Source organism: Sminthopsis crassicaudata, chromosome 2 (assembly GCF_048593235.1).
Source record: "Sminthopsis crassicaudata isolate SCR6 chromosome 2, ASM4859323v1, whole genome shotgun sequence".
Classification (NCBI taxonomy): domain Eukaryota; kingdom Metazoa; phylum Chordata; class Mammalia; order Dasyuromorphia; family Dasyuridae; genus Sminthopsis; species Sminthopsis crassicaudata.
Window position 1 is genome coordinate 467,268,139 of NC_133618.1, and position 27,820 is coordinate 467,295,958.

The window sequence follows — 27,820 nt, forward strand, 5'->3', positions numbered from 1 at the left end:
CCCCGACGACAGGCAATACCATACATTTTACATGTGTTACAATATAGTCTAGGTACAATACATGTGTGCGAATATCATTTTCTTGTTGCACAATAAACATTAGAATCCGAAGGTACATGCAACCTGGGCAGACAGATATTAGTGCTAACAATTTTCATTCCCCTCCCAGTGTTTCTTCTCTGGGTGTAGCTACCTCTGTCCATCATTGATCAGCTGGAAGTGAGTTGGATCTTCTTTATGTTGAAGATTTCCACTTCCATCAGAATACATCCCCATACAGTATTGTTGTTGAAGTGTACAGTGATCTTCTGGTTCTGCTCATTTCACTCAGCATCAGTTGATTTAAGTCTCTCCAGGCCTCTCTGTATTCCTCCTGCTGGTCATTTCTTACCGAGCAATAATATTCCATAACCTTCATATACCACAATTTACCCAACCATTCTCCAACTGATGGACATCCATTCATCTTCCAGTTTCTAGCCACAACAAAAAGAGCTGCCACAAACATTTTGGCACATACAGGTCCCTTTCCCTTCTTTAGTATTTCTTTGGGATATAATCCCAGTAGTAGCGCTGCTGGGTCAAAGGGTATGCACAGTTTGATAACTTTTTGAGCATAATTCCAGATTGCTCTCCAGAATGGCTGGATTCTTTCACAACTCCACCAGCAATGTATTAGTGTCCCAATTTCCCCACATCCCCTCCAACATTTGTCATTATTTGTTCCTGTCATCTTAGCCAATCTGACAGGTGTGTAGTGGTATCTCAGAGTGGTCTTAATTTGCATTTCTCTGATCAGTAGTGATTTGGAACACTCTTTCATGTGAGTGGATATAGTTTCAATTTCTTCCTCTGAGAATTGTCTGTTCATATCCTTTGACCATTTATCAATTGGAGAATGGTTCGGTTTCTTATAAATTATGGTCAGTTCTCTATATATTTTGGAAATGAGACCTTTGTCAGAACCTTTGTTTTTAAAAATATTTTCCCAATTTGTTACTTCCCTTCTAATCTTGTTTGCATTAGTATTATTTGTACAGAAACTTTTTAGTTTGATGTAATCAAAATCTTCTATTTTGTGATCAATAATGATCTCTAGTTCTCCTCTGGTCACAAATTCCTTCCTCCTCTACAAGTCTGAGAGGTAGATTATCCTCTGTTCCTCTAATCTATTTATTATCTCCCTCTTTATGCCTAAATCATGGACCCATTTTGATCTTATCTTGGTATATGGTGTTAAGTGTGGATCCATATCTAATTTCTGCCATACTAATTTCCAGTTTTCCCAACAGTTTTTTCCGAATAATGAATTTTTATCCCTAATGTTGGAATCTTTGGGTTTGTCAAAGATTAGATTGCTATAGATGTACCCTTTTTTGTCCTTTGTATCTAATCTGTTCCACTGATCTACCGGTCTATTTCGTAGCCAATACCAAATGGTTTTGGTGACTGCTGCTATATAATATAGCTTTAGATCAGGTATACCTAGACCACCTTCCTCTGAGTTTTTTTTCATTAGTTCCCTTGCAATTCTTGACCTTTTATTCTTCCATATGAATTTTGTTGTTATTTTTTCTAGGTCATTAAAATAGTTTCTTGGGAGTCTGATTGGTATAGCACTAAATAAATAGATTAGTTTGGGGAGTATTGTCATCTTTATTATATTCGCTCGGCCTATCCAAGAGCACTGAATGTCTTTCCAATTATTTAAATCTGATTTTATTTTTGTGGCAAGTGTTTTGTAATTTTTCTCATATAATTCCTGACTTTTCTTTGGTAGATGGATGGAATCCAATTCTTAACGTGCAACAAGAAAATTGGATTTACACACATATATTATACCTAGGTTATACTGTAACACATGTAAAATGTATGGGATTGCCTGTCATCTAGGGGAGGGAATAGAGGGAGGGAGGGGAAAATTTGGGAAAATGAATACAAGGGATAATGTTATAAAAAAAATTACTCATGAATATGTACTATCAAAAAAAATTTATAATTATAAAATTAATAAAAAAAACTCACCTTTAAACAAACAAAAAAAAATCAGGCAATATGAAATTGGTAGTTTCATATGGAATCCTGCTTTGGTGTTCTCCTGTGTATATGGAAATGATTTTTTGCTGTCGTTTAAATTCAAAATAAAAAAAGTTAGAGACATAGGGGTTCATAGAGCTGGAATTGAAGTTCCTATGTTGGTGAGCACATTGGGAAGTGAGCAATCCCATTGACTGGGATAATACCTTGAAATAAAAATAGGGCAGGGACTCCAGCATCTATAAATCCCAGAGGCTCTGTGGATGAATTTCAGGAGGTTGCTAACTTGATGAGGGTTTCACTAACCTTTGGTTTCCTTTATAATCCTACACATTTTATTTTCTATATTGAAAAACATTATTTTGAGAGGGAGTCCCTAGGCTTTAGCAGACAGTCAAAAAGGTTCAAGATACTAAAAAGATTAAGAAGCCTTCCTTTTGAGAAAATTTTAATGGAAATGCTTACCCCAAAAGCATTCTTTATGAATGCCCATGCTCATGGGCTTACTGTGAGGAAAGCTTTTTGGAAAGCTTGAAGTGCTATAAAAATGTAAATTATGATTTGGATACAGATCAGGGTTTGAATCCAAGCTCTGGTATTTAAGAACTATGTGACCTGACACTTACCAGCTGTGTGGCAAGGGCAAGGGGCAAGGCACTGGATTTTATTCTTCCATTAAAATGGCATTAATAATGCCTGTAGTGTTTTCCCCAAAAAGTTATTGTGAGGTTTAAATAAGATCAGTCAATTAACTCTTTTATTAAGTACCTTTTATATAGTAGGAGGCCACATGGGACAGTGAATGGTGTACCAGGAATCAGGAGGACTCATCTTTGTGAGTTCAAATCTGGCTATGTGACCCTATCTATGCAAGTCACTTAATCTTATTTGTTACCCTGAGCTAGAGAAGGAAGGGGCAAACTAGTGTCTTTATTAAGAAATCTCAAATGAGGTCATGAAGTATCAGACACAACAACTTTTGTATATTGGGCATTGTAAAGATAACATACATCAAATTTGTACAAACTGGAAACAAGGAGGAAACCCATCATTTGAAACATGGGACCAAAAGTATGGTTTGTAAATGAGATAGAATATTGTTATTCTGAAAGAAATGATGAAAGAGACAGCTTTAAAGCCTCTTCAAAAACTTGAATGAACTGATTCGAGGCAAAATGAGCAGGACCAGGAAAACAATTTATAAATAAAAACATTGTAAAGAAAAATGCCTAAGAAAGATTTAAGGATACTGATGAGTGCAATGACCAATCACAATCCCAAAGGAGTAGTGCTAAAATATGTAGCTCACCTGTTGACAGAGGGGATGAACTCCAGGTATAGAATGAGACACATGTTTTTTAACATGGGCAATGATGGAATTTCTATTTCTTGAATATATAGTGTCCCAGAAGTCTTGGTGCAGTTTAAAAAACTTAATAGCAATAGTAGTTTTAGAAGTCCTCTAAGACATTTAAGACACCCTTTTGGTATAATATTTATAAACTTTGAGGGTCTTTATTCCCATTCCCATTGGTGTTTTTTCTCACTAGAATACAATTATATCACTCCTTTAGGGTTCTAGAGTTAATTGAGGGGTTAAGATTTTTTTTTAATTTTGCTGAGGCAATTGGGGTTAAGTGATTTGCCCAGGGTCACACAGCTAGGAAGTGTTAAGTGTCTGAGATCAAATTTGAACTCAGGTCTTCCTGACTTCAGAGCTGGTGCTCTGTCCACTGCACCACCTAGCTGCCCCTTTAAGATATATTTCTAATCTATGAGCTTGAGCCTCCATTCTGGTGCCTTCTGGCTCCCTTCAATATTAATTGTCAATGATTACTACTCTATCATTTGTCAGAGCTAGTTAGTATTTCCTCAATATCATATAACCAATTGTTAGCTCCTCAGTATCATCTCCTTGGGTTCTAGTGGTAACATTAAGGGCTTGAGGTAATTGTTCTACTAATATTATTGCTCTGAGCCCCTAACTAGTGGATCTCCCCAATATCTATCAAGTAACAATACTCACACATCATTCAACAGTAGTCAGTGCTCCAATAGTATTACCTGTTGATATTTCCTTGATATCACTAATTGCCAAGGAATAGCAATTAGCTCTTATAAAGGGATATTTACTGAGAAGGTTCAAGAATAGAAATGCAAGCACATTTTCACCCCTCCCCATTTGGAGGCCTGAAACACTTGGGTGACTGAGAAAGGTAGACTTCCCTTAGAGTAGCTGTAAGAAATATTCCTAAGTTCACGTTCAGGAATGGCACAAATGATGGGCCAGTCATTCCCAAGTTTGTAGAACTCATGCTATGGCATCAGTCCACTGGTGGGCAGGATAAGCAGGTCACATCAGGGCTGGCTTTCTGGGGATTGGCTGCTGTACCTTTGATGGTTCTTCTGACCCCTCAGAGCTTATAATGTCACCTCCTAACCGTCCTGTCTTCAATAATTCTATATCTAAAGTCAAGAAGGGAAAAATCACTATAAGGACAGAAGGCATTATAATCACATACCCAATGGAAGCCAAGTGGAGAGATAAGGAAGGGTCCGTGGTCTATCTCCTATTCATAGGATTATAGTTTCTTTCCTCAATTGCCCACAAGAAAGAGAAAGTAGGAATTGTCTTATTTTCACTTTGTATATCTTCAGGCTTTTCTTTACCATACAATAAGCCAATGGGAAGCAGTCACACTTGCTCATACTCTGAGCAATACATTATTTGCAAAAACAACCTCCCTGAACCTGGATGTGGATTGACAGCAGGTGCAGAGCACTGCACCTGCTCTTATGTCAGGTACTTATTGACCATTCCCTTGTTATGAAAATATTTAATACAAGAATTTTTTTCTTTTTTGTTTAATTGTAAGGAAAGTGTGGTAGGGGATAAGGCAAAACAATTAGCAAAATGAAAAGAGGAGAAGAGGGAAGGGAAGAGGAGGGGAAGGGAGGGAGGGGAGAAGAGAGAAGAGTTATTAAAGCATCTACAAAAATACATAAAAGGGAACAGAAGGAAAATTAGTGGGAAGCAGGCAATCAGGTCAGCTTTGAAAACAACATGTTGAATTTATTGCATACTTTAAAAAAGCAAACTGTCTATAATAAAGATTCACAACATCATGTGCAGTCTTTGTTCTACTTTTTATTTGAAAATGCTTATCTTATTTGATGTTTGTTACATTCAGAATAAAAAAGCCATTAAAAGTGATGATAGAAAGCAAATGTGGCTGAGAATGTTGTGTATACAACAAAATGCAGTCATTGTGCCTATTGATTTTGCTTACCTGTTTTATGTAGGAGAGCTCATTTGGTAATGGTGTGGTACGTAAACCCTGAAATGATTAATATAAAAACAGCAGACATAGGTGACTTTTAAAAAAGAAGAACTATGTGATCTCAAGTAAGCTATATCCTATCCCTGGTCCTCAGATTGCTACTCAATAAAATCAAAGGTTCCTTCAAGTTATATCATACTGTGAACTATGTGTAAGAAAAAAATCTGCCCAGACCAAGCTATGTAGCTCCCCAGCCTCCTGAGCTGTCTGTCTAGAAGAGAGGTCCCCAGACAAATCTTTGACCTACTTAAGAAAGAGCTGGGATGCTGAAAGCTTTAGGCATCTCATGGTGGTATTATTTGGATACACATATCAGACAAGTAGCTCTCAGAGAGTAGGTTGGGAGGGGGCTGAAATAATAACAAAGACACCTGCCAGGGGGTAGATCTGGAAAGATAGTGGGGAATATGGATTCTGGGCTACTGGTTGGGTCTAGAGACCTGATAGCTTGGGTCATAAAACTCCATCACAAGCTGCCATGAAATTTCCAACAGCTGCTGCCTATTCAGGATCGACTTAGATGAGCAGGAAGATAGGAGCTGTGGTCTCATTTGGGGCCAGCTGCAATCTCCGAGAACATTAAGAGGCAGGCAGTAGCTGCCTAATTTCACAGGCTCTGAACAAGCCCGGTTAGTCAAGGTTGGTCTAGGAATGAGGGGTAATAATGTAGGCAGGTAGCATTCATGAATAAACCAGCATGCCCATCTTAAAGCAACAGAATCAAAAGTCTTTGTTTTTACTATCTTAAAATGAAGGAAAACAGAGGCAACTAGGTGGTGCAATATATAACGCACTGGCCCTAAAGTCAAGAGGACTTAACATTTACTAGCTGTGGGACCCTGGGCAAGTCACTTTATTTGCAAATAATAATAATAATAATAATAAAATGAAGAGAAGCATGTCCTTTTCAGTGTGGCATAATAAAACTAAAGTAAATGGCTGAAGTAAGGAGATTTGGGTTCAAATTCCAGCTCTAAATTTAAAAATGAATCTTGGGACAGTCATTTGGTTTTTCTGCATCTCAATTTTCTCATATGTAAAATGGAGACTATTTTATCTCCTTTACCTACAGGACTGCTGTGAATAAAGTACTTTATAAACCTAAAGTTCTTTATTAAATAGTATTATGATTCTTCCACTTCTAACATTTTACATTCTAAAATTATATGTACCAAGATCTCTTATAGCAATAAACATTTATATTTTAAAATGTTTAAATGTAATTTTAATGAATAAAAATCGGGTTCACCCACACAAGCACATGTCCTCACTGCCATATGTATATAGCTTATGTTACAAAGGGAAAGAAGGAAAGGGGGAAGAGAAGGGAAAGAAGAAGAGGAGGGGGAGAAGGGGGGAAGTTCAATCACTAATCCTTATTGACACAGTCTCCCCAACACTAACATGAAGACCAAGAGCTCTGATGGTGCATTCCCTTTAGTAAGGAGCTAAAATGTATCTATCATAGGAAGAGGCTAAAGCTTGGGGACCAACAGAAAAGAACACATCACAGATTCTGTTTCATGAGGAATGACCCAGTATAATTTATGGAGAAAGTTCCCCAGACTATCCACATTACACACACATTATCTTATTTGATCCTTACACAATAAATAGTTCACTATTTACCATTCCCATTTTAGAGATGAACAAACTGAGGCAGAGAAATGAATGTAGTACCCCTGAAGTGGCAGAAAAGGGAGTCAACTCCAGGTCTTCTGAATCCAAATGCAGTGCTCTTTCCAGAGCTCACTTCTATCTGACATTGGGTGGCTAGAAAAGACAGATTAAAGAAACTAATCACCCAGGAGATGCTACTTCCTTTGTAGACCTGGGAAGTCAGACAGATTCCTAGTATGTCAAGGAGATACTGTGTATACAGCCAGGTGCCTCACAGGGCATGGAAAGAAAGGGAAACAAAGTTCCTTCCATGGAGAGAGATGGGACCTGAAAGGGGGGGTACCCTTCCAATTCTGTCCAGTCCCACTCATTCCTCCTTAGTTCTGGTTAGAGAGCAACAGATGGATGAGATAAAGGGCTCCTGCAGCCCACCAGCTGTGTGACTTGATCACTTAAGCTCTCTGTAAGTCTCGGTTTCTTCATCTGTAAAATGATACAATTAAACTAGAGGCTCTCCAAAGTCCCTTCTAACTCCCATGCATCTATAAAGCTTTAACTGACACTTAATAGCTTGAGTTACCTTAGGCAGAAGTCAGTTAACCGCTCTGATTTTCAGTTTCCCAAATGCAAATAAGAGTGCTGGATTAAAATTGGTTTTCTCTCCCATTGCTAAATTTCTTCTGGGACTTTCATTTTTTTTAGGTTATTCATGTACAATCATGTTAAACATATTTTCACATTAGTTATATTGTGAAAGAAGATTCAGAACAAAAGTGAATACCCACGGGAAAGAAAAAAACAAAAAAAAAGTGAAAATAGTATGATCTGATCTGCATTCAGACTCTAGTTCTTTTTCTGGCTGTGGTCAGCATTTTCCATTATGAATTTTTAGGAAATGTCTTAGATCATTGTACTGCTGAGAAGAGATAAATCTATCAAAGTTGGCCATTGTACCATGTTGCTCTTACTTTGTACAATGTGCTCCTTACTTTGTACGAAGTTCTGCTCACTTCACTCAGCATCAGACCGTATAAACCTCTCCAGGTTTTTCTGAGATCTGCCTGCTGATTATTTCTTATAATCATGCAACTGTATATAATTTTCCCTAAGAACTGCTTTGGCTGCATCCCATAAGTTTTGGTACCTTGATTCCTGATTGGCATTCTCTTTGATGAAATTATTGATAGTTGCTGTTGTTTGACCAACTCTTTCCTTAGGATTAGATGAGCATGGATCCAAAGTACCTATTCTCCTCCCCTTTCTGGTCCTGATCTTCCCTCAGTGCTCAAAGCCTTCTCAATATCTCTTTCGTGCCAGTCCCCTTCTCTCAGTGGGGAGTTCCATTTGGAAGAGAATCCCAGGTGAGCCAGGATTCATTCATCTTCCTGTTAGGCTTTTGCCATTATGGTTACCTTCCTCTCGATTTTCATCTCTCTTTTATATATTGTCTTCCCCCATTTGGAATGTAAGCTCCCTTAGGAAATATAATACTGTCTATGGAGTTTCAAAGATGTGCCTGCTAACCTAGGCACCCATTCTTACAAGAATGTAAAATAAATCTTTCCTGTATTCCAAAAATAAAGAATGGAAGCTCCTTGAGGGGAGGGACTTTCTTTCCACTTTTCTTTGCATGCTCAGAGCTTAGTACACAGCCTGACATACAGTAATCACTTAATAAATGCTCACTGCCTTCCTTCTCTATGCTATGATCCAGTCTAGTTTAAATCTTTTGATCCTATAAATAACTCCCCCTCTTTGAGCCAGAGATTCCTCATTTATAAAATGGAAAGAAACAATTTTTGCATTAATGACTTTTTGGGGATATTGTGAGACCAGTGTTTTGTCAACTTTGAGGCATCATAGAAATGTGAGCTTTGTGATTTTTTTCTTCTCTGAAGAATCAACCTTACTGCATGTTCAGTCTCAACAATTCAGGTACCAAAGTGAGGGAGCCAGTCTGCTGAAAAAAGACACTCACAGAGAGACTCACTGGCAAATTACACATGAAGAACCACAGAATTATACATCAGGCTGACACTGAGAAAGGGGGAGTGACTGCCCAAGGTCATGAAGATTGCAGAAGTAAGATGAGATCCCAGGCTCTCTTTTTTAATCAACAGGTGTTTTCCCAAAATACTGTCAATCAAATTTTTGTAAATTCAATCTTTTTAAAGATGGGGATATACACATCCAAAGAAAGAATTGATTGAGTCTGAATGAAAATCAAAGTATACTATTTTCACTTTTTTTTTTTTTGTTTGGTTGGGTTTTTGTGTTCTTTTTTCCTTTTGTTCTGTTTCTTCTTTCACAACATGAGTAATATGGAAGTATGCTTTTACATGATTATACATATATGTCATATCCATCTTGGGGAGTGGGAAGAGGAGGGAGGGAGGGAGAAAAATTTGGAATTCAAAAAATCTTTCAAAAATGAATGCTGAAAGTTGTCTTTACATGTAATTGGAAAAAAGTAAAATACTATCAAAATTTTTTTAAAGATGGGGATGTAAGACATAAAGCATCATCTCTGCTCCTTTTGATCATACAATCTAATAAGAGGAATGGAACTTCAAGTAACTTTAATATCTGGCATTTGGGAAAAAATTTTTTTAAATTAAAAAAAAAATCTGGCATTTGGATTGGCCACTAGATGATACAGTTGGTAATTTGGACCTGAGTTCAAATCTTGCTCTGGACCTATACAGGGTAATTATGTGACCCTGAGCAAATGACTTAATTTCTTCTAGCCTCGAAACTAAAGCTCATCTGTAAATTGAAGACAATAATAGCACCTAACTACTTCAAGTACTTGCTGGATGAAAGGGGATAACATTTACAATGTGCTTTGCAAACTTTGAAACATTCACAAAATGTAAGAGAAGCAAGCATTTCAACAGATTGGAATGTGGATGGAAGTTAGTATGAGTAAAAGAACAGAAGTAGAGAGGAGACCAGAACAGATTGGGGAAATAGAAAGAAGGTCTAATTTGATTGGGATAATAGGAAAGTATATATACATCTGTATAGATAGGGATACATATATACACACATATAAATATACATACAGCTATGTAAGTATGTATGTATATATATATGTATATGTATATACATTGATATCTATCTACCTAGCAAATAAATTTAATCTTTTTTATTCACATTTTCTCCAATGTTTTCTTAAGTCTAGGCAATCTACAAAATAATCTTTCAAAACTTGATTTGTAGCATTTGTTAATTTTTGAGATGAAAATGCTCACACTGAAAATAATACATCAGCTCAGTTCTCAAAGTCAAACCTAGTTGATTCCAGCACATTCCTGAATACAAATGACCACAAAAATTATTAGATAATTTTGATTAAATGAAATTTAAAAGGTTTTGTTTGAACAAAATCAATGCAAGTAACATAAGAAGTTGCTGTTTGGGAAAAGATTTTTACATCAAATATCTCCGATAAAGACTTGAAATTCAAGATACATAGTTGACTAACACATACATATAAGGCCAAGAACTATTCCCCAATAGATAAATAATAAAAAAATGTGGACAGACAGTTATTAAATAAATATGTGTGTGAGTGTAAACTATAAACAACATGAAAAATTGCTTCAAATTGCTATTAAGAGAAAAATCAAAACAACTCTGAGATTTTGCGTCATATCTAGCAAATAGGAAGAAATGACAAAATATGAAAACAGTTGTTGTTGGAGGGATTATGGAAAGGCATGCTTTCTAAAACACTTTTGTTAGAGGCATAAATTGTTCCAACCATTCTGAAAAGCAATTTGAAATAATACTAAGAAAGTGGCTAAAATGTCTGTATTGTTTGGTACATAGGAGCCAGATAGAAAGAAACATTCCACAAAAAACTTTCCACAAACACCAAATTCACATAAAGGCACTTTTTAAATGATAGCAAAGTAGATGTGCAACAAAAAGAGCAAGACTAAATATAGCATAGTACATTTATAGACTATAAGATCATGAATTTAAAGCTGAAAGATACCTGAGAGGTTCTTAAGCTGTTGAGTTGGTTTTTTTTTTTTAATCCCATTTGTGATTTTCTTAACAAAGATACTAGAGTGATTTGCCAATGTTTTTTTGTTTGTTTGTTTTGTTTTGTTTTTTTCTCCAGCTCATTTTACAAATAAGGAAAAGGCATATAGGATTAAGCTAACAAATGTCTGGTGTAGGATATGACCCAGATCTTATGGACTCCAAGTCCAATTTCTATTCACTAGACCACAACACTTCTGGAATAGAATAGAATATTACTATGTTCTAAAATATAATGAATATGAATGACTCAGAAGAGTATGAGAAGATTTATATAAATTTATATAAATAATATAATATATATAATATATGAATAAATAAATAAAATAATATACATAAATAATGCTATAAAATCTTAATGAAACCAAGCTTGACCAAGGAGAAATATTCAGAAAATGTACTTTCCTCCCTCCCTTCTTTATCAAAGTGAGCATCTCTGAAGGTGGAATGAATACTATACACACTATAAGTTTAGTTGATATGTTTATTAATTTTACCAAATCTTTGTTTTATTTCTTTCCTTTTATCCTTTGTTAAGAGACGACTTGTACTGAGGGAGAAGGAGAGATATATTCAGAATTAAGATGATATGGAAATGAATTATATCAAAATATGTTTTAATTTGCAAATGACTACAATATTATGACATCAAAACAACATAAACAAAGAGTTCCCAGAAGAATTACAAAATATAAATAGCCATTTAACAACATGCTTTAACTTATTAATATTAAAAGGAATGCAAATTAAAATAATTTTATGTTTTTTTGCCTCACACCGTGCAGATTGGCTGATGACCAAAACAACAACAACAACAACAAAAAAAAAAACTTAAAAGCATTCTTTTCCTAATTATGGATACAAAAGATACTTGATTTGCTCCTTTTCAGATTTTTGAAAATCATTCTTTGCTTAAAAGAGGTTAAAAACAAAGAGAAGAAATGTTGAATGGCTGTAGGAAAAGATTTAGAATGACCCATGTAGTCTAGATATCAGTTAAGAATTCTGCAAGAAAAATGACCCAGTTTTTATATCCTTTGAACTAACAATCAGACTGGAGTTAAGGGAGGAGAGAATGAGGGATGATGATAAAGAATTTTGAGATGCAGAGAAGGGGAAGAGAGGGAGTGATGGATGATCTCTATTTTCTCACTAACGTATGAGGCAGGTTCCTCAGCTAAGAGAGTGGGAGATGTATAATACAGGAGGCTAAAGGAGAGAAGGTTTGGATTAGCCTAGAGAGTGGGGAGTGGGTTAGAGAAGCAATTAGAGAGGAGTAGGAGTATTGCTTGCTGCAGTGAGGGTCCAGCTGAGATTAGAAAATATAAATTTAGAGTGACCCCAGTAGGTTAGAATACATGATTTCCAACAGCTCCACTCAGCAGAAAGTGACATCTTGACTTTCATGAAGTGTAGCACTTCCTAGTTTGTCTTTTTTATACAGTAAAAGTTTCATATTGCCAAAGTCTCTTTATCACCTTTTATATTGCTTTAAAGACCCTAGTGTGAACAGGACACAAACAGAGCAAAATTTATGTGACACTCCACCAAAAGTAAAATTGCTCCAATTCTCTCTCTTTAGGTCAGAAAGAGGAAGGCAGAAGCTGTCCTACCCTGAGGGTACTATGGGGCAGGGAGTCATACAATAGACAGAAACACTCAACTTTGACTCTGCAATGTCCATTATTTACTTCTTTCTGTATTTCTTCAAAATACAGGCAGCTAAGTGGTCTAATGGATGGAGCATGGTCCCTAGAGTCACAAAAGACATGCGTTGAAATACATCTTCAGCTACTTAATATCTGTGTGACACTGGACAAGTCACTTAAACACCTTCTACCTCAGCTTCCTCATCTATAAAATAGGGATAACAATAGCAAGAATCTCCCATTCCAGGACTATGTGTTGCAAATTGATTAATGCTATAGAAATGTTAGCTATTGTTATTTTCTTAGTAAATGGCCTTGCCATTTCAGGCTTCCATGAGAGAAGTCAGAGCAAGTGGCCAGTTACCAAAGAGTATAGAGGTGCAGAGATCACATAATCAAAATGACAACAAGGTAACTGAAAGCTAGCCCAGCCTGGAGGTAAAGACTCAGAGGAGTAGGTTGCCAGCTATTGAACCAGTAGAAAAGGATTCTCCTCATTTCTCATCCAGAGGCTGAGACAAGGAATGTCTCTTTCTTCTTCTATCTTCAATGAATCCGTGGTTGGCTGTAGTCAGGATGGCCCCTAACCTTGCCTAGAGATCTGGTAGGGGCAACCATAAGGGATTTTAGGAGATGGTTGGAGACAGAAATCTTCATAAATGAACACACAATTAGGGGATTTTTTTTTTACTTTATTCCATTTACAATAAACTATTTGATCAGAGTATGTGATCTTTGAATTTGTTAATGCAAAAGTAAATGAATACAAGAAAAGAATACAAATAAGCTGATAAGCTAGGAATAAACAATGAATTTCATATTTTGATATTTTGAGCATTATTACAGTTTATTCCTTAGATTAATTTTGGACCCAGCAGGTAATAATCCAAACTACTTAGTGCCTTCACTGAGTGATGTTATGGCTTTGACAGGAGGAAGAATAACCTGAGTGATTGCAGGTTAAGCAGCCTCTGAAAGCAAGGACTATCTAAGCCAAACTCCAGAACAAAAAAAAAAAAATTGGCCCGATGGTTCAAGAAGCACACCACCTGATGGGCAACTCTAGCATTGTACTCTTCTGGCTGGATAATTAATAGAATTATGTGCTGCCTTCCAGAAGACTTAAGGAAGGTAGCCCTCAAGCCACATGGGCCTGGGACCCCAGAGGAGGAGAGCATAGTTTTATCTTCATCTATTGTATAAAGCTATCCTGAAGTAAAGCATATCCCATTTGATATGATGATGAAGAGATGATGAAGAAGAAAAGGCTATCCCTTAGAAGAATGGGTGAATAGGAAAGAGAGAAATGTGGAAGTACACTAACATCTTTTTTTTTTTTTTTTTTTTTTTTGGCCATTCTTCCTAAAGGAAAGACATTGTATTTAGATGTAGAGAATGAGGTTGATTAAATGCCAGTGGGATGTTATATTTGCATGAGTGTGTTGTTGACTATAGAGTTGGTTTCAAATCTCAGCTCCACAACCTGTAAAACTATGACAAGTTATTTTCCCTCTCAGGACCTCAGCATCAAATTCTATAAAATGAGGGATTTGAAGTAGATGACCTCTAAAATAACTTCTTACTCCAAAATCCTATGATAAGGTGACCAACTTAAAATGAATCCCCACTGGAGATTACAATAATGATTCATGTTTTCATAGCATTTTAAGGATGACAGTATAGTGGCAGCTGAGGTGGTGCACTTAGGTAAACATTCTGAACTAGAATCAGGATGAGTTCAAATCCTGATTCAGATGCTTGCTGACTACATGTCACTGAAGAATCAATTAACTTTTCTATGCCTCAATTTCCTTATCTGTAAAATGGGGGTAGGTATTATAATTATTATCCCATTTTACAGATTAGAAGTATTTATTAGTATTCTTATTACAAAGCCCTTTCCTCACAATAGCCTCTGACTTAAGCTGCTTGACAGATGAGAACACTGGAGCTCACAAACGTTCATTAGGTTGCCTAAGATTATTAAGCCATGGAGTCATACTACCAAGGCCAGGGCTTTGTCCATTCCACTATCTTCGGTTGCCCAGGAAAACTTTCCTTTGTTCTGTGTATGTTCAGCTGATTCTTCCCTCTTATCTTCCCTGGGCTGGGCAGGAGGATCCTCCCTGATTAAGGCCTAGTTCACAGATCTCCCCGCCAGCTCCTCCCTCGGGGAGCTTGGCTGGAGCCACTGCTGATGACAGGAGGCTGATGGGAGGCACCAGCTTGGTGGCGGCTCCCAGCCGCATCTCTAGGGACAGGAGCTGAGCTCAATAGGGGCTGATTCCTCCAAGGGAGGAATCCAATGGTTCAAGGTGTCTCCTCTTCACCCATTCAGCCTGTGAATCCGACAGGCTTGGCAAAGAACCTGTAATAAGAAGCGTCCTTTCCTTGAAAGGAAAAGGAAGAAAGATCAAGGTTAGGTTTTGGTGGACAGACCTATAAGAGGCTATAGTCACTCCCCTGTAATGAAGATGACCAGAGTCCAGGAGTCAGAGGATTTGAATTTGGGAACAGTGTATAGTGGAAAGGACACCAGATTTGTATCACAAAAGGACTCTGATAATTAGTTTCTTCATCTGAAAAATAACCACCTCAAAAGGCTATTGTAAGAAGCAAATGAGATAATGGGGTTTTACAAACCTTAAAGCTCTTTTTAAAAGTCAATGATTATTAATCATAAGCTCTAACTGTGTGACCTGCAAGGAATCATCGAGAATTTTAAATTCCTACACCTCTGCCTTGGTGTTCATAGTTTCCAAGCCACCCTCCTTGGGAAGAACTCACGGGACATTTAAGATGGAAAAGAATCTAGGATATTGAATGTGAGAAGTGGAAGAGGCCTTCTAATATAAAATATTAGGTAGCACAAGGATTATCATCCCAACTTCATTGGTGAAAAAACTAAGATTAGTAATGTTCCAAGCTTCCAGTCACACAGAGTAAAGCCAGAACTCGAAATTAGATCTTCTGACTTCAAAATCAGCATTCTTTTGATTCTACAAGAAGTCAGAATTTGGAACACAGAATGCTAAACAAGCTAACAAAATGCAGAATGCTAAAAACTAGCAGGAAATCTAACTCTGTTTACAGATGAGGAAACTCCAAGCTGGAGTTCTGTTGGAGTCCATTGTCCTAAAAGTATCTACTCTTTCATGAAGGTAAACTGGTTCTCCCTTTCCAAATGGCTTTTTTTTCTTTTAACTAATGGAGGTGCAGTTGGAGTGGGAGGCAGGGGAACAGCTGGGGCAGTGTCAGATCACAGGCTAGAAGGAGAGGGGAAGGGGAGGGAGGCTGCAGGATGCCCAGGCATCCATTGCCCTACCAGAACACACTCCCACACCCTACTTATTTGGCACTATCCTTCCCTGCTGCAACCTGATAGATTGTGTCCCAGCTGACAAAGTGGAGACAGCTGCTGCTAGGCAGAGGATTCAGAAGTTGATGGCAAACTCTAGAAAACCAATGCAGTGGAAATGTGGTAGTCTTGCAGAAACATTGGGCAGGGAGTTAAGGAGGTAATAATGATAATAATAGGTAATAATAAAAATAGGACAACCAAGTGGTCCAGTGGATAGACTGACAAGCCCAGAGTCAGGTAGACTTCTCTACTGGAGCTCAAAACTGGTCTCTGCCACTAGCTGTGGGATCCTGGGTAAGTCATCCCAGAATGTTTATCTCATTTTCCTCATCAGTACATTGAGCTGGAGAAGGAAATGGCAAAGAACTTTGGTTCTTTTTTGCCAAAAAAAAAAAAATGCAGTGAAGTTGAAGAATTAGACACAAATGAAACTACCAAACAACTTTATCAGAAAAGGGGCTAAATTCCATGTGATTTTTTTTTTTACATCAGGTAGGTGAAGCAGTAGACAGAATACTAGATTTCAAATTATGAACTCATCTTCATGAATTCAAATCCAGTCTAAGACACTTACTAGCTGGGTAACCCTAGGTAAGTCACTTAATCCTGTTTGCCTCAGTTTCTTTAAATGTAAAATGAGCTGAAGAAGAAAATGTCAAATTACTCCAGTCCTTGCCAAGAAAATCTCAGAGAGGGACATGAAGAGTTGGACATAACTGAATGACTGAATGACAATAACAACAACAATATTTATATAGCACCTACTATGTGCCAGGCACTGCACTAAATATTTTACAAATTTTATCACATTTGATCCTCACAATAACCATAAAAAAAGATGGCATCATTTTACAGTTGAGAAAACTGAAGCGAACAGAGGTTAAGTCACTTTCCCAGATTCACACAACTAGTGTCTGAGGAAAGTTTTAAATATGAGTCTTCCAGCCTTCAGGATCAAAGCTTTAACCATTGTAGCTCGTAGCTACCTGAACCCTTTGTCCTTGATTTGCCACTACCTCACTGTGGGAATTTGGACAAGTCACTGATCCTGCTTCTATAAAATGAAATATCAGGATTTATATCTATAGGAGATCGATATATGGATCTCAGTGTCTATAAAATGAAATGATTGGGGTGATGATCACAAATGGTTCCTTCCACCTCTAACATCTTATATTCTATGTCCTTGCATTTAAAAAAAAATGCAATGAGTCTAACATCTTACGTTCTAAGTTTTTACATCCTAAGATCTTCCAGCCCAAACACTCTAGGGCAGGGGTTTTTAATCTCTTTTTTTTATACCTTGGAACCCTTTTTAGCTGACAAAGTCCATGGACCTTTTCACAGAATAGCATTATTAATTGCATAAAAATAAAATACACAAGATTACAAAAGAAAGCAATTGTAGTGAAATGTAGTTATTGAGATATTTTTAGTTTTACTATTACCCTAAATTAAGCTTCAGCCCCTGCTCTAGGGTTTCTTCCAGCTCTAACTTCAATGTTGACTTGCCCAAGATTACACAATTAATATAATAATAGCTAACATCTATATAGCTCCTACCATATACCAGGCACAGTGCTAAGTGCTTTATAATAATCATTTCATATGACCCTCACAACAACCCTGGAAGGTATATTCTATTATCAGCCCTTTTTGCAGATGATGACACTGAGGCAAATAGAATTTAAGTAACTTGTCTGAGGTCACACAGCTAGTATCTGAGACTGGATTCGAATTCAGATCTCTATCCACTTCACTACCTAGATGCCTTACCAGCTGCTCAGCAATGGAGCTGTAACTAGGGCACCAGTTAACCAATGTTTTCTACTAGCACTACTTTCTTTTCCTGGATAAAACCCAAGCTTTTGTTCTTGCTTGTTGGAGATGAGAGAGGATCCTTGAACAATAGCAATGATTGCCATCATTAACAATTAAAATTTCAATTAAAAAAAAACACTTAATAAGCAATGCATTTCAGACTATGTGCTGGGTATTAGGGATACAGCTCTGTCCTTAATAGAAGCTTATAAACCAGAGGGACAAGGCAACATAATCTATGACTAAATAGGAAACAATGTAATGTCTACCTTGGTCAAAGGCAAAGTGCTAGGAGAAATTTGAGGAGGGAGGGAACTTTTTGGATGAGTGAAAAAAGTAGGGAATACTTCCTGGAAGGCTGGAGGAAGGAGATGAATCAAAACTGAGCCTTTAAGGAAGGGAGGGATTTAACAGATGAAAGAAGCAGGAAGTAAAGGAAAATTCGTGCCAGATTTGAGGGGTATGAACAGAGGTGGAAATGAGAGAAAACAGAACAGAGGGGAGAGAGAGGTTAGCTGAAACATGGGATACGTGAAGGGACTGATATGAAATTCAATAATTTAAATTGTACTTAGTAAGTAATGGCCACACACTGGACTTTTGTCTTTTATAGAGATCATATTGAGGAATTATAAAGATTACTCTGGCAACTCATGAAAGATAGGTGAGGAATGGACGATCTCTCAAAACCCAGGCAGAATTATGCCTTACAGGGGGCAGTTAGGTGGCTCAGTGGATAGAGCACCAACCCTGAATTCAGGAGGACCCGAGTTCAAATCTGATCTCAGACACTTAATACTTCCTAGCTGTGTGATCCTGGGCAAGTCACTTGACCCCAGTCTCAGGGGGAAAAAAAAAAAAAAGAATTATGCCTTACAATCCTGGAACAGATGACTTTGATAAATTTTAAGATTCCTTCTAGTTAAGTCTTATGAATTTATAGGGCAGGTAGGTGGTTCAGTTAATAGTGTCAGACCTGCAGTAAGGAAGACTGAGTTTAAAATCAATCTCAGATAAGCTGTGGGACCCTGAACAAGACACTTAACTTTGTTTGTCTCAGTTTTCTCATCTATAAAATGAGCTGGAGAAGTGAATGACAAACCATTCCAGTATCTTTGCCAAAAACAAAAACCAAAACCACCCCCTGTTAGGATTACAAGGTGAGAACTCAGGTTGTCTGGACAGTTCTCTGGCTCAGAATTCACACCTTTGGTTCAGGCCTTTGAAGGGAGTTTACACCTTTGATCTTCTGAGGCAGAGTTTACATGTTTAAAAGAAGTTTGCACCTTTAAGAAGCCTGAGTTAAAGAAGCCTTTAAGCCCCTGAGTTCTCACATGCCCCTTTAAAAGGAGCAAGTTCATTGGTTGAAGTATTTTCTCACAAGCCCTGTTGAGTTCTCACTACAATCTCTGCGAGGATAAAAGAAGACAACATTGGGCCAGAGTAGTAGTCTACTCTAGGACAGAGTTGGGACGCCTCTCTGGAGGAAGAAGAGTCTAGTCTGGGATTGAGTTGAGACAGCAGATCTCCTCCCAGAGAGCGATCGGCAATTTCTGGAGATACCAGAACATTACAACCCCCAAACCCAAATGGTATTGATAAAGTGAAAAAAAGAGATAAAAATAATTAACAGGAAAATTCTTGTCTTGGGAGAGGTTAAAAGGAGATAATTTGAGATACAAATGATTAAGAGAAATTCCTGTCTTATTTACAAATATCTCCAGAACCTCTTGAATAACACCTCTGTGCAAACGTTGTTTGATGACCCTAGTTATGTATAAAAGGAATTTCTAAAATTGTTTTTCTCACACTTGGTTTACACTTGCCTTGTGCCCACCAACTGGTGTCCTCTTGCCAGGCAGTTTGGCCTTTCTAGAGGCCAAATGCCTGTCTATCCCTTTACTATCAATAAAGACTTTGTTTTGACACATCATTGAGTAGTGAATTCATTTGCTACTGGATCTGCCCTTGGTTACTTTGGGGAAGGAGAGAGAGGTAATTAGGCCTCGAGGAGAAGAGCTGATCCATCTAGGCTTTAATATCTCTAGAATCCTACCTTTCCTCTTCAAGGAAGACCCTGATTACTGCCTAAGGGAACAGAAGAAGGGGCCATTGGTTCTTCTCTAAAAGATGGGGCTATTGGACTAGAGTTATACTTATCTGTCACCCTAAACATTGCTAGTCCAATAGAATGATTTTTTAAGGTTCAAGACATTTTCCTTGTTTGTTGTCATTCAGTCATTTTGGTCATGTCTGACTCTTCATGATCCCATTTGGGATTTTTGACAAAGATACTGGAATAGTTTGTCATTTCCTTCTCTAGCTCATTTTATAGATGAGGAAACTGAAACAAACTAGGGTAAGTGAAACACACAGTAAATGACTGAGGCCAGATTTGAACTCAGAAAGATGAATTTTCCTGATTCCAGACTGGGTACTTTATCCACTGTGCCATTTAGCTTCCCTTAAACATGATTAGATTCCACAGAATAGGTGATAAGTCCTTAACTATATTTGTGTTGTAAAAACCAGTATGACTTCTTTCTTCTTCATCAAGGGGAATGCTAATATTTTCTCTTTTCATACAATACTCTCCTTTTATACAACACAAGGGGAAGAAGGAAAGCAGTAACCCCAAGTTTATACCCACAAGTTTGCCTTTTCCCTACCAAATGCTAGTTACATAAAAGATTATGACAAATAGTGAGTAAACACATTATCCAAGCAGATAGAACAAAAATTAGACTTCTATAGATTGACATAATAGAAGATACTGAAGTGTGAACTCTCCTACTGGGAGCAAGATTTCTCAGCTCAACCAAAAGAGAGATCCTGATCATAAACAAAGGGAAATTCTTCTAAGTCTGTAGGAAAGCAAGCTGGAAATCAGGAACAGTTAAAGTAAGGGCTTACCAAAGTCTTTTCTTTCCCTTAGAAACGAGTCTGGAATTGATGTGTTCTCTTTCAAAGAAGTTTCCTCTCTAAAGCTCTTGAACAAGTCTAAACTGTTCTTTAGAGCAAAGCAACACTAGGGCCCAAAATCCTAAAGATAAAAATAAGGTTCTTGCTAAATAACTAATGCACCCAGAAAGAATTTTCTTTGGGCTCTTTTTCCCAGTTCAATGTCTTGGGTCTCTCTGTTAGAGACTTCACTCTATATTTATGATGAACATGACATACACTTCCCAATTTTCAATCTCTTAAGTTTAGGCTGAAAACAAAGTAATGTTTGCCCAATAACTATCAGCCATCTGTGGAGTTCAAAGATTTCCTAGTTTTTGAACCATAAATATATTCTATTTTCTTACCTCAATAATTGGATGGGAAAACAAATCACAGAGACAAATGTAATGTGGACTTACTGGTCAAGACAGTAAAGTTGTTTTGTTTTATTTTGTTTTTTTACTGCATTCTGGATAAGAATTTCTACATTTTCTAAAAGAATTGGGAAAAGATTATAGAATATCTACCCAGCAAAAATTAATATAATCCTTCAGGAGGGAAAATGGGCATTCAATAAAATGGAGAACATTCAAGCATTCCTGATGAAAAGATCAAAACTTAATAGAAAATTTGACTTTCAAATACAAGACTCAAAAAAAGTATAAAAAATTAATCAGTAAAGAGAAATCATAAAGGATTCAAAAAGATTAAACTCTCAATTCCTACATGGAAAGATGATATTTGTAAATTCCTAAAATCCTTATTATTATAATTAAGGCATTTAGAAGTAGTATACATAGAGGGCATGGGTGTGAGTTGAAAAAGGGATGAGAAAGAAATGCACTCGGAGAAAGAAAAAGGAAGAGGTTGGATGGGGTACATTATTTCACAAAAGAGAAGCTCTAAAGATGTTTTATAAGGGAAGGGAGGCTGGAGAAAATAAGAAAGCAGAACACAAATCTTACATCAGAATTGGTTCAAACAGGGAGTAACATACACATTAATTTGAATATAGAAATCTACCTTACCCCACAAGAAAGTAGAAGAGTAAGGGGATAAAAAAGTGGGAGTCTAATAGAAGAGAGGTCAGATTGGAAAAGGTGGTAGTCAAAAGCAAAACAAATTTGAGGAGGGGCAGGGTGAAAAGAGTGAGAATAAAATAAGTAAAGGGAAGAGGATGGAAGGAAATACATTAATAATCATAACTGTGAAAAATCTTTTACATTAAGTATGTCTGATGAAAATTTCATATTTCAAATATATAGAGAACTAAATCTATTTTATGAAAACAAGGTCCATTCACCAACTGATAAATAGTTAAGAATTATGAACAGGCAATTTTCAGATAAAACAATCAAAACTAACTACCATCAGAAACATTTTTACAGTCAAGGGTTCTGATAAAGACCTCATTTCCAAAATATATAGTGAACTGACTCTAATTTATAAGAAATCAGGCCATTCTCAAGTTGATAAATGGTCAAAGGATATGAACAGACAATTCTTAGATGGAGAAATTGAAACTATTTCTAGCTATATGAAAAGATGCTCCAAGTCATTATTAATCAGAGAAATGCAAATTAAGACAACTCTGAGATACCACTACACACTTGTCAGATTGACTAGAATGACAGGGAAAGATAATGTGGAATGTTGGAGGAGATGTGAGAAAACAGCGACATTGATACATTATTGGTGGAATTATGAATAAATACATCCAGCCATTCTGGAGAGCAATTTGGAACTATGCTCAAAAAGTTATCAAACTGTGCATACCTTTTGATCCAGCAGTGTTACTAGTGGGCTTATATCCCAAAGAGATTTTAAAGAAGGGAAAGGGACCTGTATGTGTAAGAATGTTTGTGGCAGCCCTCTTTGTAGTGACAAGAAATTGGAAACTGAGTGGATGCCCATCTGTTGGAGATTAAATTGTGGCATATGAATATTGTGGAATATTATTGTTCTGTAAGAAATGATCAGCAGGATGAGTTCAGAAAGGTATGGAGAGATTTATGGACTGATGCTGAGTGAAATGAGCAGGACCAGGAGATCGTTGTATACTTCAACAACAATACTATATGATGACCAATTCTGATGGATGGCCCTCTTCAACAATGAGATGAACCAAATCAGTTCCAATAGAGCAGTAATGAGTTGAACCAGCCACACCCAGCGAAAGAACTCTGGGAAATGAGTGTGAACCACTACATAGAATTCCCAATCCCTCTATTTTTGTCCGCCTGCATTTTTTATTTTCTTCACAGGTTAATTGTACATCTTTCAAAGTCCGATTCTTTTTGTGCAGCAAAATAATTGAATGAACATGTATACATATATTGAATTTAATTTATACTTTAAGATATTTAACATATATTGGTCAACCTGCCATGGGGGGAAGGGGGAGGGGGAAAAAGGGGAGGGGTTGAAACAAAAGGTTTTGCAATTGTCAATGCTGAAAAATTACCCATGCATATATCTTGTAAATAAAAAGCAGCCCCCCCCAAAAAAAAAAACTTGCCAAAGCAAGTAGTTAACAGTAGATACAAAAATCTGAAATATTAAAAATTGGGTATTTGTCAAAATGAAATAAGAACCCAATAATTTCAAATTGCAAATATTTTTGCCTATAAAGCTAGATATAACAAAGAGAACATTGCAGTCTAATAACATAATATAACCAAGATCTTCATAGAGAAGCAGGCTAGCAGAATGGACAGGAGTAGCTGATCTAAGACTCAGGAAGAGCTGAGTTCAGGTTCTGCTTCAGACATATAGTTGTTATATAATGTTAAATAGGTCATTTAAATTCTTTGTCCTACAGAAGATTCTGAGACTTTACTTAGTAAAAGGACAAAAAAGTCTTTTTTTCAAAAAACTGTTATATATATGACAAGTACCAATGGCAAGATAAGCACTGTCCATTGATTATATAAGATTATACTGAAAAATCTTCACTACAAAGTATACTAAAATCATTAAAACAGATCAAGAAAAAAAATACTACCATCATATGAAAAAATGCTCTAAATCACTATTAATTAGAGAAATGTAAATTAAAAATTGGCTTATATGACAAAAAAGGAAAATTACAAATGTTGGAAGAAATGTGGAAAAATTAAGAAAATATTAATGAATTGTTGTTGAAATTGTGAATTGTTTCAATCATCATGTAGAGTAATTTGAAACTCTGACCAAAGAGCTATAAAACTATGCATGCCCTTTGACCTGGCAATACCACTTCTAGGACCCAAAGAGATAAAAAAACAAAAAGGAGAAGGACGGACATGTACTAAAATATCTATAGTAGTTCTTTTTTGGTGACAAAGAATTAGAAATTGAAGGGCTACCTATCAACTGGGGAATGGCTGAACAAGTTGTTGCATATGATTATGATGGAATAATATTATGCAATAAGAAATGACAAGTAGGATGCTCTCAGAAAAACCTGGAAAGATTTCCAGGAACTGATGCAAAGTGAAATGAACAGAACCAGGAAAACTATAGTAACAACAATATTGTCTGATGATCAACTATGGATAAGTTAGCTATTATCAGAAATATGATTCACGACAATTCTGAAGGATTTATGATGAAAAATACTATCTAACCTCAGAAAAAGAACTGGTGGAATCTGCACGTGGACCATAGAATACTTTTTTTTAACTTTATTTTTTTGTTGGGTTTTTTTTTTGGTCTGTTTCTTTACAACATGACTAATATGGAAATATATTTTGCATGACAGCAAATATAGATGATCCATATCAAATTACTTCCTTCTCAATGAGGGGAGAAGAAAGTAAGGGAAAGTATTTGGAACTCAAAATTAAAAGAGCAAAATGTTAAACATTGTTTTTACATATAATTGGGGGGAAAATAAAATAATAAATATTTTTATATGTTAAAAAAAATATTGTAGGAGCTTCTGTTCTTGTCTTGAAGAGAGGGAAGGAAAAGGATTTCAACTGTTTCAGAATCTAGAGATGATGGATATCCAATTCACCAGAAACTGGTGAAGCATAATTGGCAGGGACCACAGCAGAGCAGTATATAGTAATATTCAGTCCGACAGACAATAGTCCAGGAACATGAGCTACCCTTCTGTGAGTTTACGTTAGCTTTATTTGCTCCCCCAAATGCTATTTTCTCCACATGTGCAATCTGACCATACATGTTCTCACATGTAGACTTCTCTAAAGGTATTCTCTATGTGTGTCTAATCTTACCACTGATGTTTTACATATTTGTAGGAGAGTACATGCTAGGATTATGAAGGCAATATCTTTCTGCTACTTTTATTGGCATGTCTTCTACAATTATGGGAGCAATCCCCATTCATGGATTCATCTATCTTGACTCCATATTCTGTTCTATTATTCATCTCCTAGAAAATAAAGATGAGTCCAGAAAAGTTTGACCATAGTGCTCCAAGAGAGGAACTCAGGTGGGGTGTAGTGGAAAGCATTGGATTTGGAATTGCAAGACAGGCTCATACTCTAGCTCTCCTGTTTCCTGGCTGCATGGCAGCAAGCAAGTCACTCTCTTTCTATTAACCTCATTTGTTAAATTAAAGTACTGGATGATCTCTAATACCACTTATTTCCTGTGACCTATGACCTTTCAGGCAAAGAACTTTCCTTTGTCTTGATGGCACTATTCAATAGAATGCTAAAATCGATAGTGTACTGGGGTGGGGGTGGGGGCGGAGCCAAGATGGCGGAGAAGATACACCTGATTCTGTGAGCTCCCTTCTTCCCTCATTACCAATTAGTTAAATCAGCCTCAAAAATAGTGCTGGACTGATAGAAACCACAAGGACTGGAAGCATGACTTACTAGCTGAAGAGAATCTGAAGTTTCAAAAGAAAAGAGAAAGAGCGGGTATCCAACCCCGAGGAAGTTAACAGCAGAGAGTCAGCAGATAACAGCCTAAAGGGGAACGATTCCTGCCCCCCATCACATAACTCTCTCCTAGAAGAGGCTATTAAAAAATTAAGAGAGTTTGAAGAAAAATGGAGAAAGGAAAGGGAAGCTATGATAGAGACAACCTCCTGAAATTGGAGTTGGAAAAAATAAAGAATTCACAGGAGATGCAGGGAAACAAAATTTGTGAATTAGAAAAGGTTAAAAAAATCACAGGAAAGTAGGATTTCTGAATTGGAAGAAGAAAAAAGTCTCAAGAAAATAGGATTTCTGAATTGGAAAAAGAAAATAATTCTCTAAAAAAAATTAGGGAAATGGAAAAAAATTCAATAGAGCAAAATAATTCATTTAAAAATGAAATTGGGCATTTACAAAAAGAACTAAAAACTGTGAATGAAGAAAATAACTCCTTAAAATTCAGGATGGAACAAATAGAAATGAATGATTCATTGAGAACCCAAGAATCAGTCAAACAAAACAAAAAAAATGAAAAGCTGGAGAATAACGTCAAATACTTACTGGGAAAATCTATAGACCTGGAAAATAGATCTAGGAGAGATAATCTGCGGATCATTGGACTTTCCAAAAACTATGACCAAAAAAAGAGCCTAGATTCTATTTTACAGGAAATCATCAAAGAGAACTGTCCAGAGATAATAGAAACAGAAGGGAAAATAGACGTCGAAAGAATTCATTGAACTCCTTCTGAAATAGATTCTAAAAAAAGAACACCAAAGAATATTGTGGCTAAGCTGCAGAATTACCACACAAAGGAGAAAATCTTGCAAGCAGCTAGGAAAAAAAACAATTTAAATACCAAGGTGCCACAATAAGGGTCACACAAGATCTGGCTGCCTCTACATTAAAAGATAGAAGGGCCTGGAACCTGATATTCCAAAAGACAAAAGATCAAGGAATGCAACCAAGAATAAACTACCCAGCTAAGTTTAGCATTTTTTTCCATGGAAGAAGATGGTCATTCAATGAAATAGAGGAATTCCATATGTTTCTAAGAAAAAAACCAGACTTAAACAAAAAATTTGATCTACATCCACAAGATTGAAGAGAAACAGAAAAAGGTACACAGAACCCTTGAGAACTGTATCTCTGTTGTGGGTATATAGAAAGTACGCATGGATAATTTGATTTTACTGACATAAAAAAGGGGGGGTGTAGTAAAGGGAAGGGGGTAGTATCAGAAAAAGGGGAAGGAGTGATAAAAAGAGGGAAACTACATCCCAGGAAGAGGCATAGAAAATACACCATATCTAAGGGAATTTAGAGAGGGGGAGAAACATTGTGTGAATCTTACTCTCATCAGAAGAGGCTCAAAGAGTAAATAATTGACATATTTGTTTTTCAGAGAATTCTCTCTCACCTCATTAAAATGGGGGGAGAGGAAAAGGGAAAAGGAAAAGGAGAATAAGGGAAGGGACTTGGAGGGAGGGGGGAGGAATACTAAAAAAAGGGAGGGCTGCGCGTCACAAGTGGGGTCTATAAATTAAATATCGGGGAAGGGGCTCAGGGGGGTCAAGGGAAAAAGCATAATATGGGGATAATATGATGGCAGGAAATACAGAATTAGTCATTTTAATTGTAAATGTAAATGGGATGAACGCTCCCATCAAATGGAGATGGATAGCAGACTGGATCAAAAATCAGAACCCTACAATATGTTGTTTACAGGAAACACACTTAAAGCAGGGAGATACATACAGAGTAAAGGTAAAAGGTTGAAGCAGAATCTATTATGCTTCAGGTAAAGCCAAAAAAGCAGGGGTAGCTATCCTTATCTCAGATCAAGCAAAAGCAGAAGTAGATCTCATTAAAAAAGATAAGGAAGGAAACTATATCCTGCTGAAAGGTAGCATAAATAATGAAGCCATATCAATACTAAACATATATGCACCAAGTGGTATAGCATCTAACTTTCTAAAGGAAAAGTTAAGAGAATTGCAAGAAGAAATAGACAGTAAAACTATAATAGTGGGAGATCTCAACCTTGCACTCTCAGATTTAGACAAATCAAACCACAAAACAAATAAGAAAGAAATTAAAAAAGTAAATTGAACATTA

The 27,820-nt window shown here is 36.6% G+C and overlaps 1 non-coding gene across 1 annotated transcript; it reads right to left on the minus strand.

Moving 5' to 3' along the window:
- Window positions 1–20,349: 20,349 nt before the first annotated feature.
- Window positions 20,350–20,473, minus strand: LOC141559292 (U6atac minor spliceosomal RNA). The gene has a single exon (XR_012487351.1). It is a non-coding gene; the product is annotated as a U6atac minor spliceosomal RNA (small nuclear RNA).
- Between the last annotated feature and the right edge of the window lie 7,347 nt (window positions 20,474–27,820).